This window comes from Marmota monax, unplaced genomic scaffold, assembly GCF_021218885.2.
Source record: "Marmota monax isolate L192 unplaced genomic scaffold, Marmota_monax_Labrador192_F-V1.1 WCK01_AAM20220418_F8-fsc00012, whole genome shotgun sequence".
Taxonomy (NCBI): domain Eukaryota; kingdom Metazoa; phylum Chordata; class Mammalia; order Rodentia; family Sciuridae; genus Marmota; species Marmota monax.
Genome location: NW_026695227.1, coordinates 20231719 through 20246536, shown reverse-complemented (window position 1 = coordinate 20246536; position 14818 = coordinate 20231719).

Below are 14818 nucleotides of genomic sequence, written 5' to 3'. Positions count from 1 at the left end.
TGATGATTGCTGATATTGCTGATGATTTGCTGATTCTATACCTAGAAGACCCAAAAAAATTCATCATAAAACTTCTACAACTAGTAAATGAATTCAGTAAAGTAGCAGCATACAAAATCAACACCAATATACCAAAGATATTTCTGTATATCAGTGACAAATCCTTTGAAAGAAAAACCAGGAAACTACCCCATTTACAATAGCTTCAAAAAAAATAACATAAAATACTTGGGAATCAACCTAACAAAAGAGGTAAAAGATCTCTATAACGAAAACTACAGAATGTTAAAGAAAGAAATTAAAGAAAATCTTAGAAGATGGAAATATCTCCCTTGTTCTTGGATAGGCAGAATTAATATTGTCAAAATGACCATACTACCAAAAATACTATACAGATTTAGTGCAATTCCTATCAAAATTCCAATGACATTCCTCACAGAAAAGAAAAAAGCTATCATGAAATTCATCTGGAAAAATATCCAAAATAGTCAAAGCATTCCTTAGCAAGAAGAATGAAGCAGGTGGCTTCATTTTTACCATACCTTAAACTATACTACAGAGAAATAATAACAAAAATGGCATGGTATTGACACCAAAATAGACTTGTAGACCAATGGTACAGAATAGAGGATACAGAGACAAACCCACATAAATACAGTTACCTCATACTAGACAATGGTGCCAAAAACATACACTGGGGAAAATGATAGCCTCTTCAACAAATGGTGCTCTGAAACTGGAAACCATATACAGCAAAATAAAATTAAACCTCCATCTCTCACCATGCTCAAAACTCAACTCCAGGTGCATCAAGGACCTAGAAATTAGACCAGAGATCCTGCACCTAATAAAAGAAAAAGTAGGCTCACAACTTCATCATGTTGGCTTAGGCCCCTACTTCCTGAACAAGACTCCTAAAGTATAAGAAATAAAATCAAAATCAATAAATGGAATGGTTTCAAACTGAAAAGTTTCTTCTCAGCAAAAGATACAATCAGTGAGGTAAATAGAGAGCCTACATCTTGGGAGCAAATTTTTACCACTTGCCCATCAGGGTATATAGGGTATATAAAAATCTCAAAAAGCTAAACACACACACGCACACACACACACACACACACACAAATAACCCAATCAATAAGTGGGCCAATGAACTGAAAACACACCTCTCAGAAGATCATATAGATACCTCTCAATAGATGAATGGATAAAGAAAACATATACAAAATAGAAAATTACTAAGCAATAAAAGAGAATAAAATCATGGCATTTGCAGGTAAATGGATGAAATTCGAGAATATAATGTTAAGTGAAGTTAGTCAATCCACAAAAAAAACAATGCCAAATGTTTTCTCTGATATTAGGAGAATGATTCATAATGGGGTTGCAAAGGTGAGCATGGGAGGATTAGTTGAACTCTAGATAGGGAAAGGGGTGGGAAGGGAGAGGAGGGAGCATAGAAGTAAAACGGATAGTGGAATGAGATGGATATCATTACCCTAGATACATGTATGAAGACACGCATGGTGTGAATATACTTTATATTCAACCAGAGATTAAAATTTGTGCTCTATATATGTAATATGAATTGTAATGCATTCTGCTGCCATATATAACAAATTAGAATAAAAAAATAAAGAAATTCCAGAGTGTGGTGCTGATGTGATAGCCACTTCTCTACTTACTTTATCTTTTGTGTAGTTATTGTACCTATTTGTGACTACTGAAGTGGAATATAATTTGAATTTCACAGGTAAAATTTCATACTAGTATTAGGATACAATTTACTTAGAACGTTTTTTGGTTACTTATGATTTAAGCTGAAGTATTACACATACAAGATACAAAAAGTGCACAGCTCCTAACTGTACTGCTTATGACATTTCATATACACATTTAGCTTCGAAACAACTACAGACATTAAGACAGAGGAAATTTTCCAGATCCCAGGGGTTTTCTCAGCCCATTCTGCAACCCATACCTCTCCTGCTCCACCACAAAGTTCTGTCAACACTCATTATTTTTAACCATCTTTGAGCCTCATATAAATAGAACCAAATCTTAATATTTTGTATTTAGCTTGCTTCATTCAGCACAATATGTGTGACTTTATCTATTTTTCTATGACTTTGTGTGGGTTTCCTATTTTTGTAGTATTCCATTATGGGAATATGGCATAATCTATTCATTTTTCTACCATTGGATGTTTAGGGAACTTTTGAATAATGCTGCAGGAAACACATCTTCTGGTCATCTGTTTTTGAGTGTTGCAGCACAGACATTCTGATTGATGCATGTATTATCATTGTTAAGCTAGCTATACTCCATGTGTTATCAATTGCTCTAATCAGGGATTCGTATCCCCAGGATTGTCACTCTCCCTTTAATCTGAAAAGCCCTTTTCAGAAGAAGCTACTACCAAAGTACATGTATTCCATTATTTCATCTATCACTACCTTTGGTTATATATTTTACAATTCAATTTTAGATACCAGCATTTGTATTTGTGAAATTAATGACCTCCTAATTAACATAATGAAAGATGGAAATGGGATCTCATTGATGAACTTAGCAATAATAAAAATAAATGTTAGCTAAAACATTTTAAACACACTTGCCACCACTAAAGTTAAATAGTCTATGTGAGCCTCCCAAACCCTGAAGCCTTCACCCCTGGAGAAGTGTTTATGGCCCGGTTTTCAAACAGTGCTTTGTCCATCTGTTGTCATGGAGGGTTTTGGTTGGCTGACAATAATGGTACATCATCACTAAGGGTATAGAATCCCACATCTAAAATATTATTGTATCTACCTCAAGGAAACTGTTCATACAAGATCAGATGAGCACCAGAAAAAAGAAATGGAGGAATAGGAATTTATCAAACTGACAACAGAGTTTTTCTTCCTTCTTCTAAAGAGTATTCATTTATTCAATAACTGTCAGTCTGTGTGGTACAATTCGGTCTGTTATTTGCTTATAGTTTTGACTTTTCCCAGCAGTCACACAAATGGAATCATGAAGTATGAAGCTTTTCTAATTTGATTTCTTTCATTTATCATGATGCATTTGAGATTTATCCCTGTTCTTGCATTTATCATTAGTTTGTTCCTTTGGTTTCTGAGTAGTACTCTGCAGTACTTATTTAAAACAGCATATTTTTCCATTTGCTACTTGATAGATTTTGAATTGTTGCTATTTGGGAAATGTTATGAATATAGCTGGTTTTAAATATTTACATGTATGTTCTTGGGTAGACATAAAATTTTATTTCTTTAGTACATAGGAATGGAAATACTGAGCTGTTTATTAAGTGCATGTTTTACTGTATAGGATGATCTCAAACTGTTTTCCAAAATGACTACAATTTTACATTCTACCAACATATAAGCACTCCAGTAGTTTCACACTTTCAGTAGCTCTTGGCACTATCAGGGGTTTTTTAGTCTTTCTTGTTGTGGTTTATGTAGCCATTGCCATAGGTGTGAAACGGTATCTGGTTGGGGTTTTAATTTGGATTTCTCTAATGGAAAATGATGTTCTTCTTTTCACTTACTTATTTACTATCTGTGTTTATTATTTAATCTTCCTTGGTAAAGTATTTGTTAAAATCTTTTATTTTTTAAATTTTTTATTATTGAGTTTCATGGATTATTTATATATTCAGAATGCTAGCTCTTTATAAGATATATGTATTCCCTCCCTTCTATGCCTTGTCTTATTTTTTGCTTATAACTGTCATGAAAAAGGCAGAGATTATTTTTTCTAATTTAGTAAAGCCCAGTTTATCAATTATTTTCTTTATGGTCATGTTATGTTATTATATGCCATCTAAGAAATATTTTGTTATCCCAAGGTCACAAAGATATTTAATGACATAGTTTTCATAGTTTTAGGTTATACTTTTAGGTCCATGACCTGTTTCAAGATCATTATATATATATAAAATGAAAGGTAACTTATAGTTTGGATCAGGAATGTCCTCCAAGTTCTCCTGTTGAAAGCATTGTCCCAAGTGTAGTATGGTTAACAAATAGGGCTTTTAGGGAGTGATTGGATCGTGAGAACATTCTAACTTCATAAGGGAACTAATCCATTGATAGTTGGCTATGGGAATGTGAGACCCATTTGAAGGAAGTAGGTCATTAGAGGAGTGCCTTGGAAGGGTTTATCTTTTCCCCGACCACCTCCTCTCTCTTTTTCTCTCTCTGCTTCCCTAGTGTCATAAGAATAGTAGCTTTCCTATACCAAACCCTTTCACCATGATGTTCTGCCTTACTCAGGCCCAGAGCAACAGAGCTGACCAACCACGGACTGAATTCTCTGTACCTGTAAATCAAAACAGTTGTTTTTGTCAGCTATTTTGCTCATAACAATGACCTCCTCTAGGCTGTTCTTTTCCAGTATTTTGGTTATAACAATCAAAACTGATTAACACAGGAATATCAATTGATTTTTTCATAAGTCAGTGAGCTTTGAGTTGTAAGAACCATCAACTGACTGTTCCTCTTTAGGTCACCTAGAGAGAATAGATCTGTAGCATGATAGAAAGGTCCATATTTTATCCCCTTCTTTATTTTTTATTCCACTTTAAAATCCTTATCAGTGGAGAGTGGCGTGACATACTTAACTGCAGATGATCACAAGGTTCAGTTTTATATGCATGTTAAATGACACTTAGCAGCTGCTCTCTTGTCAGCTATTGCTTCAAAGGGATGGCTGTCTCCATCATCATTTTTTGCTGTCACTTAGCAACACTGTTTATTTTTTCAGCGAGGTACATATGATGGAGTTCAACCTGACAGAAACACACCTTTGAACAAGAAACATAAAAGCAATCTTTGTCTGGGTTCCAGATTTGGCTCCAGGGCTAGCACATGGTCCTTATTGGTAATAATATTAAAATACAAAGTAATCATCTTGTTTCACTTCTGACAAAATGTTTTTATGTATTGATGCTGATAATTTTGTTCCAGTACTGGATTCCAGCATTTAGATTTCTATGTGAATATTACTGTCCCTTTCCTCAAACTGGCTTTCAGACAGGAAGAGGTTCTGGTACATATGTTGAAACAGTTTGATTTTACTGGAGAAATCCTGTAATTAAAATGAACATTTACAAAATGGTGAGTGTTAATAAATCTGAAAAATTGAACATACTGACTACTTAAATTTTATGATATAGTCAATAATGTTTTGGGGAAATATATTGCTATGTGCCCTTGGCTGTATACACTACAGCCACTCTTCCTACCCCAGGATTTCTTTCTTGCTGGCTTTACTTTCATTAGAGAAGCCAAAAATATTGAATAATCACCTTACTAGCTTTCATTGCACCAGAACAAGAGAATGTGACTCAGTCCTGGCCACAGGCATCTTAGAGGGAAGTCTGACTCAGTGTTTAGGAAAGAATCTCTGCCTTAAAATAACAAACACCGGAGGAAAACTTCCTATGCCCCTGGACTCAAAGCTCTGGCAGGCACTGTGGAAACTATCTTGCAGGATTAAAGTGATGATTGTCAATGAAAAAAAATTATGTAAGTGACTCAAAATAGAATTCAGAAAGTATCAATCTGATGTGCACACCAGGCAGGAGTTGAAGAGTGGGTGGTGACTTCCTGATTCAAAGTGGGATTATAGTTTCACAGGTTGAGAGAAGGAGGTGAGGGTGTTGGTGGTTTGGATCAGGTAGCAGTTGGATTGGTTGGACAATATTCTAGTTGGTTTTGGTTTTTCTGCTGTTTTCCATGCTCCTTGCTCAGGATCATAGTGAAATTACAGAAACATACCTTTAATAGCTGCTTTTTTTCTTGTTCAAAGCTGATGTTTTTCTGTTAGTTAAGTTTCAGGGGAAAAGGAGGAAACGAACTCGGGGGGTGGGGGTGGGGGGCGTCAGTGAATAGGAGACAAAGAGAAACTGAGTACCTCTATCATCTATTTTAATCCTTTCACAGGGTTAAATAAACATAGCAAAGATGATGGAAGTGAAAGATCAGTCCTGAGATATTACTAAAGAGCTAAATAGCACCAGAATCAGGAAGAGTCTTAAAAGAACCACCTGTATAGGCCACTAAAGAAAATATGTCGATCTGAAAATTAGTTATTTTGAAAATAATTGTGTCTGCAAAATCTCTTCATGATAGCAACTATATTAATGTTTGATTGGATAATTGGGAGAAGATAAATGTATGCCAGGGAACAGGAAGTTTGGGATGATCTTAGAATTCAGCCACATAAAATAGCTTAAATTTTAGAAGAAATCTTAATATGCACTAGGACAACCTTTGTATTTGAGAGATGTTTTTTATTATGAAATTTATATGAAAATTGTTAATCCTGCAACAAGGTTGAAAAATTTTACAATATATATTCAAATACCTACCACTTAGACCTACTATTAATATTTTATTATATATGATTTATCAGTATCTATATATCTGTCCATTCCTTTATCCATCTGCCAATTCATTTTATTTTTAATGCATTTCAAAGTAAATTGAAGACATCAATACATCCCATAAATATCTCAGCATGTACATCATTAATTGTAACTACTAATTGCTAGGCTTTTATTTTGACATATAAAATTTGCATACTAAAAAATTTACAAATCTTAATTGTACAATTTGCTAATAATTGCTTTGCTTGTTCTCCACTTAGGCTTATGGTGATAAAAATTTTATATGATAAAGTTTTACTCATTTTACACATATAAGTTGATGAGTTTTGACTCAGGTAACTCTCAGCACAATTAAGATATAGAAAATTTTTGTCATCTCAAAAGTTTCCCTCTTGTTCCTATGCTGTTAATCTTTTTTTTTACACTGACCCCGATCAATTCCTCAGAAGATATTTAAGCCAAACATTAAAACATGTTGATACTTGTATGGCAAAGATCTAATGATAACATTTCATGAATAACCAATAGATTAGAAAAAACATTCACAGAAATAAAAAGGCCAACAAAAAGAAGACAAAATAAACAGGTTTTAAATTTAAAAAAATGTATCTAATCAAATGGCAACAGTATGCTATGCCTTCTTAATAGTTGAAAAAAACATGAATTCAAACACAATATCACTTTTTTACCTATCACACTGTAAAATTACAGAATCAGTTAATTTTTTTAAAACTACACTGGGGATTGATCCCAGGGATGCGTTTCCATTGAGCAACATCCCCACCACTTTTCTTTTATTTTTTATTTTGAGACAGTGTCTAGCTTAGTTGCCCAGGATGAACTCAGACTTGTGATCTTCCTGCCTCAGCCTCCTGAGCAGGTGGGATTACAGGTATGTACTCGACAACTTGACATAGTATCTCTAAAATTGAAGAGGTAAGTAAATGGTAAAACATTCTATAGCTCTTTGGTAAAAATATCCTGGTGATGTCTTTAAAATTCTAACTACTGTCTTAGATGGCCTTAGAATTTCCCTCAGCATGGCTGAGTTTCTGAAAGGCTTCTGTCTGCCTGTAGGCTCCTGACCTTTCATCCTTATCCTTAGCAGAATTCAGATGGCCTAACTATGAAGAAGTTAAATTTTCTCTGTTGGAAAAATGACATGATTTAATATGTAGAAAACCCTAAAGACTCCATAAACATGCAAGTGCGCACACGCACACACACACACAATCTATTACAACAAATAAATTCAGTGAAGTTAGGGCACAAGAAACATAGGGCATAAGATCAACACACAAAAAATAAGTAACATTTCTATACACTAATAACAAACTCTCTGAAAACACAAACAGGACTATCATTTCATTTAACATAGCTACAAATATAATATAGTTAGGAATAAATGCATCCCAAAAGGTGACATATCTGCACACAGAACACTTTAAAATATGGATGAAAGAAACATCAAATGGAAATGTTGCATGTTTATGAATTGGAAGAATTTGTATAAAAATGTCCCTACCATTCAAGGTAATTTAAAAATTCAATGCAATTGCTATCAAAATTCTAATGTCATTTTCCCTCAGAAATAGGAAAAAAAATCTCTAAAATTCAGGGAAAGTTAAAAAAAAATCCCAGAGAGTCAAAGCAATTATGAACAAGAAGAAAAACAAAGCTGGAGGAATAAAACTACCTAACTTCAAAATATACCACACAACTATTGTAATAAAAACAGCTGTGTGTGGTGGTGCACACCTATAATCCCAGTGGTTTGGGAGGCTGAAGCTAGAGGATTGTGAGTTCAAAGCCAGCCTCAGTAACTTAGCAAGGCCCAAGGCAACTCAGTGAGACCCTAACTCTAAATAAAATATACAAAAGGGCTAGGGATGTGGCTCTTTGGATGAGCACCCCTCGGGTCAATTCCCATTACCAAACCAAATAAATATAAATAAAAATAAACTAAAACAGCATTGCACTGATACAAAAACAAACATAGGCCAATGGAACAGAATAGAGAGGGCAAAAGTAAATCTATGTTTATATGGTAACTGATTTTCAGCAAAGCTGTCAAGAATTCAAAATGAGGAAAGGACAGTGTCTTCAAACTGGTGCTGAGAAAACTATATATCCACATGCACAAGAATGAAATTAGACCTTCTTCTTGTACCATATATAAAAATCAGCAACCCAAAGTGGAATAAACATTTTTAAGACATGACACTGTGAAACAACAAAAACAAAAAAAAGAGGGGAAATGCTCCATAACATTGGTTTGGGCAATGATATTTTGGATATGATCCTCAAATCATAAACATCAAAGGCAAAAACAGACAAATGGAATTATATGAAACTAAAAATCTCCTACATAGGCAAGGAAATAATTAGCAAAGAAATAACTAGCAAATAAAACACACACAACATAAAAGCGTAATTAATGTTTTATATCTCATAATTAATGTTTTATATCTAGAGTGTATGAGAAACTATTTACAAATGATATATTTCTTAGGGAGTTAATATCCAAATGTTTAAATAAGTCAAATAATTAAATAATCAGAAAACAAATAACCCAGTGAAAAATGGGCTACAGAACTGAATGGATATTTCTCAAAAGAACAAACACGTGCACATGGCCAATGCACACATAATTTATTTTCAATATCACTAATTATCAGGAAAATGCAAATTAAAGCAAAAATAAGGTACCACTTCATACCTGTTAGAATTGCTGTTGTCAAAAGTTGATAGATATATGTTAGTTAGGATATGAGGGAAAGGGAAACTTTGTATACTCTTGGTGGTAATGTAAATTATCATTATAATTTACAAAACAGTGTGGAATTTCCTCAAAAAACAAATGCTAGAGCTACTTTATGACCCAGCAATCCAACTATTGGCTATGTATTCAAGGTCATAACATCTGTATATTCAAGAGATACCTGTACTCCCATATTCTGTGGCATTATTAACAATAGCCAGGATATAAAACTAACTTAAGTGTCCACCAGATTATGAACACATTTTAAAAATATGGTGTATATACATAATGAATATAAATTAGCCTTTTCAAAAAAGAAAGAAATTCTATAATTTTTGGCAATATGAATGAACCTAGAAGAGATTATGCTAAATGAAATAAACCAAGCACAGAAAGAAACATTCTCAATCTCATTTATACAAGAAATTTGAAAAATAAAATTCTTAGTAATGGAGAGTTTATCAAAGGCTGGGATGGGGGTGAAGGAATCAGGGAGAGGTTGGTTGAAGGATACACAATTTTAATCAGATAGGATGAATAATTGTAAGGGATTTATTGTACATCATTTTGATTATATGTATAACAATATATTGCATACTTGAAAAATAGAGTAGGTTTTATGTGTTCTTACTCCAAAAAAGAGGTATGCAAAGTAATATATATTTTATAGCTTGATTTATACATATATCGAAATACCATGCTCTGCACAATGAATATATACCATTTCTACTAGGCAATGAAAATTTTAAAGTAAAAGGAAATAAAACACACACAAACATAAAAGCATAATTAATGTTTTATATCTCAAATTTGTGAGAAATATGTAAACACAATTACTGTAGTAATATCTTTTTCCTTTGAAATTGCCACAGGGCCAAACACTTGATGGATGCCAAGAACTAGCAATGATTTTAGAAACACTAATTTAGGGTCTTGCAGTTTGGTTTGGGGTTTGTAAATTCCATCATATAATCAAATTTTAAAATCCACACTTAGATAATGTATGATTGGCAACTGTTCAGAGCAATTATGAAAATTTAAAACACAAACATATTTCATAAAGCAAAGGCCATACAGAAGCAATTAATAATTGCCCTTATTTACTGGGGCTGTAAGTGCCATCTGACATCCATCTGACAACCAAATATGTGAAGCAAACATTTTGTCTTCACTCAACTGCAATTAAAATTGTGCTGTATATGTATAAGAAGAATTGTAATGTATTCCACTGTCATTTATTTTTTAAAAATCAATTAAAATTTTTAAAAAATGTTTTGAATTTGAAGGTCTTTACATAGGGTCATATTCACTTGTTCTGCTGTGAGTTTATCTACTACCCAAACCTACATTGACTTTTCCATGATGTATGTGTCATTCCTGGCTCTTAAAATTAGATTTTAATTTAAGGTCTGTGGTTTCTATTTTGTGCACATATTGTGTGTCACAGTATGGATGTGTTAGTGAATATGAGCGTGTTTGTGGGGGAATGTCCGTGTGTGTGTGTGTGTGTATGTGCAGATAAAGGAGGAGAGACTAGAAAATCACATCAGCACCCTCATCTAAAATGAGAAGTTGGCAGCAGCCTTTGTACAAATTGCCAGCCATCAAAAAATTTGTAACTTTGTAAGTTATTTTCACATTCTAAGCTGCCTCAAAAGTTTTTATTGTTGTTCCTTATTTTCACTGAGAGTTAAAGTAAGCTGGTTTAATACAAAAATAAGTGAAAGCTCAGGATAGCATGGCTCTGTGGATATGCACACCATCTTATTCCCTTTCATTTCTTCATTTTGGCATCCACTGAGGCTAGGGAATGGGGGCTACTTTAGGGAGGACTGCTAAGTAAGGAGAATATCAAGCATTTCAGTGAAGCCTGTTTTAGCATTTACAGCATACTGATAAAGTGTGCAATTGTTCGGGATTCCAAGTCAGCTTTATATTGCCATGATCTAAAATGCAAAGAATGTGCAAGGAATCATTACTATGATTCATTACCAAGATTATAGTAAAAAAGCTAGCCTCATCAAGGTTCTTAGAGAATGAATCTTCTATCTGGCCTTTTGGTCTAGGGTGCAATGCCATGGCCAAAGAGTTTACCCAGTGCATGCATAAGTGAATTACAAATTCTTAATACTGACATGAAGCTATTATTCCTGCATTCTTGTACTAATCAGTCACTTGTTTGAGTCCTTTAGTTGTAGTTCACTGTATCTTTCATCATTGCTATCACTTAGAAACCCATTCCCCAAACCACATACTTGTATACCAGTATTGTCTGAAAGCTGAGGACTGAGTGAACAGAGGCAGATTCTCAGGTTGAGATTTATCCAGGAGCAAAGGCCTTCAGAGTATCAGCAACAAAATGGTTGGAGTCTCTGACTTTTGCACTTTGTTAAAGGTGTTGATTTCTATCCTCAAATTCTACCAAGAGTTTGGCAGCTAATTATCTGTTTACACTGTTCATAATGATGACTTCAAAAGCATTAAATTTTATTTTACTATAATAACAAACATACTCATACCTATACTCCAAACTGTTTCATCTTTGAAAGAATAATAAGTTAGCCTTATGCATATAGTCACACAAGTCATATCACTTCCTTATTACAATTTTGACCCCAACACTGTCTGTGATCTTTTTTCTTTAAATTTTTTTAGTTATACATGGGCACAATATCTTTATTTTGTTTATTTATTTTTATGTGGTGCTGAGGTCAAACCCAGGGTCTCACACGTGAGAGGGGAGCGCTCTACCGCTGAGCCACAACCCCAGCCCCTGTCTGTGATCTTAATTCCTCTATTGTGCTACATTGCTTCAGATCCCTACACATTATTCTAACCTGAAACACACGGCACATCACCCTAAGCAGTCTAATGACTCAGGCCCTCACTCCTACTAAATCCTAACCTAAGAATTTGTTGCTGTCTTACACCTAAGCTTTCAAATTATACTTGCAAAAAAATTCCACATCAATCAAGACTGGAAATATAAAAAACGAATCATTTCCTATTTTAGTTCATTTTTTTTTCCGTAGTAATTCTTAACACTAAGTCTATGTCCCTAAGAAATTACTTCTGCCATGGCTTAGAACAAAGGTTTCAAATACTTATCTTTCTCATAATTCCCTAATCCCACCATATTGTCTTTCCACAGATCAAGACATCTTTATTTTTCTTTTCTTTTGAGGAGGGTACTGGGGATTATACTCAGGCGCACTTGACTACTGAACCACATTCTCAGCCCTATTTTGTATTTTATTTAGAGACAGGGTCTCACTGAGTTGCTTAGCACCTTGCTTTTGCTGAGGCTGGCTTTGAATTTATCATCCTCCTGCCTCAGCCTCCCATGCTGCTGAGATTACAGGCATGTGCCACTGCATCTGACAATACATATTTATTTTCCTTTCTTTTTTTTTTATTTGTAGGTGGACACAATGCCTTTATTTTTATTTATTTGTTTATTTTTCTATGCTGTGCTGAGGATCAAACCCAGTGCCTTACCCATGCTAGGTGAGCACTCTACCACTGGGCCACAACCCCAGCCGCCATATTTATTTTTCTATGGTTCAAAATTATCTTTAAAATCATTGTTGAATTTTGGTTAAATTAGTCTTCCTCTGTCACAAAGCTTTTTGAAAGAAGACTCTTCTCTATCACCAGTTTTATATCTCCATTCACTTTCAAGGATGTGGAATCTGAATCTAAATCTGGGTGAGTTGTATTTTTGTGCAATAATGGTGTAGGAGATCAAGCTTCTTTTGAAGATAGTGGTGGCAATGGCTGTGACTTTTAATGGAGGCAGGTCTGCCCAAGAGACTTACTGTTGGATGCCCAGTGTGGCAGAGCTGACTTCCTCTAGTACCCAACAGTGTAACCACAGCTGGGGCAGTTTCTCCTTTGGACAGTTGTCAGTAATGATACTGTTTCTAAAAATTTGCCTTATGGCCTGGTTCTTCAACCTCTTACCATTCCTGTGGACTTCCCAATATCATTTAAATAAATTTCTTTTTTTGTTTAAGCAACCAGTCATCTGTTATCTCTTAAAATTATAAATCTTTTAAAATAATGTTTTGTAAGAAGCAAATTTTCTAGGCACTTGTAAGTTCTATGTCTTTTTTTTTCATACCAATTCTCTTGGTGTTAGAAGATAATCTTTCTAAAATGAAGATCTGACTATGTTTCTTTCCTCTGAGATCTCCTCTTTGCCTTCAGGATAATGTCCAAACAATCTGTTTCTACCTTAAAAGTCTTTGAGTGCTGTCTACTCCCTAGTCTCTAGTTTTCTGTTTCAAAATTCTCATTTGCTTACCTATCTCTAACTTATTGAAGTTCTTGAATATTGTCAAGATCATTCTGAGTTTTTGTACATTTAACTGCATATGTCTTTTCCTTTTCCTCCTCTCATCCAACTCCCTTCTTTCCAAACTTGGCCAATTTTTTTTTTTTACTTCTTCTAAGTGGGTCAAGATATTTTGAGCTCTCTTTCCTACTATAGAATTTTATAATTTTATTTTTCTCTTTAATCCTAAGTTGAATTTTATCCTTCAGCTGTTATCTCATAGCAGTTTTTCTTTATAAGAAATATCTTTCTGTATACCCTGACTAGCTTCTTTGAAAGCACAGGAAATATATATTGTCAAACTTGTTCTCCCAGCATCTATTTTTTTTATCTTTTCAGCATGAGACAAAAGGAATACAGACACATTTTTGAAGGAACAATTTGATTCATTTGTCAGGCTTTCATATTTGGACATTGGGATCACTTGACATCCTAACACCACGGAGTAAAATCTGAATTCTATCTGCTACAATTTGTGAGTGATTCCAGGAACTATTTTTTTTAATTCATGAAGACTCATGTTTTTTTTCAATTATTTGATTTGACAGGTGCTTAGACTGTTCCACAAGAATATGTAGAAAGAAATTTTATTGATGTGTATTTAAACTCTTATTAATTAACTCTACTAGGTTCTACCATTAAAAAGAAATAACAAAAGCATCCAAGTCACAGGCATTCTCCAAACTGTAATTGCTTGTAGAATAACTCTCTTAAATCTGCATTTTATTTTTAATATGTAGAATGTTTCATAAAGGAGTGGTTTCAGGGAGCAAAAGGAAGCATAGGGAGAAGTTGAGCTGTGAGGTAGACACCACTGGAATATGACTAATCTATGAGGAGTCCTGGAGCTAGGAAGACCCTTCACAGTTGTCCCAAGGTGAGCCAGATGAACAGACCTTCATAGGCTCCACAACATCAGTCATTGGATAAAGTCCAGTTTGGAAAGAGGCTTGACCTTGACGTTGGGCAAGGAAATACTCTGAACAAGGTGATCCCTGCAGGGCTGTCAACTGGAGGTTGTGTGCAGGCAGCTGAACAGAAAGTTTCATTATGAGAGTGAAATCTGGGTGTCATACACAATATCTATCAGTCTTCAATTTCTGACTTTGATCTCTGAGATTATCTTTTCATGGTTTTATCTCAATTTCCTCATAACCCAGGATGCAATGTTGAATGGAATGGAATTCAACTTTGTATGACCTCAGCAGAATGAGAAGAGGATGTGTTTGCATGGACAGTTGGAGGGGGGATATTTGTGCATTTGGCATTTTCCAGAGTTCCTTCATACCAGCAAATATGCAGTTTCCATAAGGAAGTATTTCTT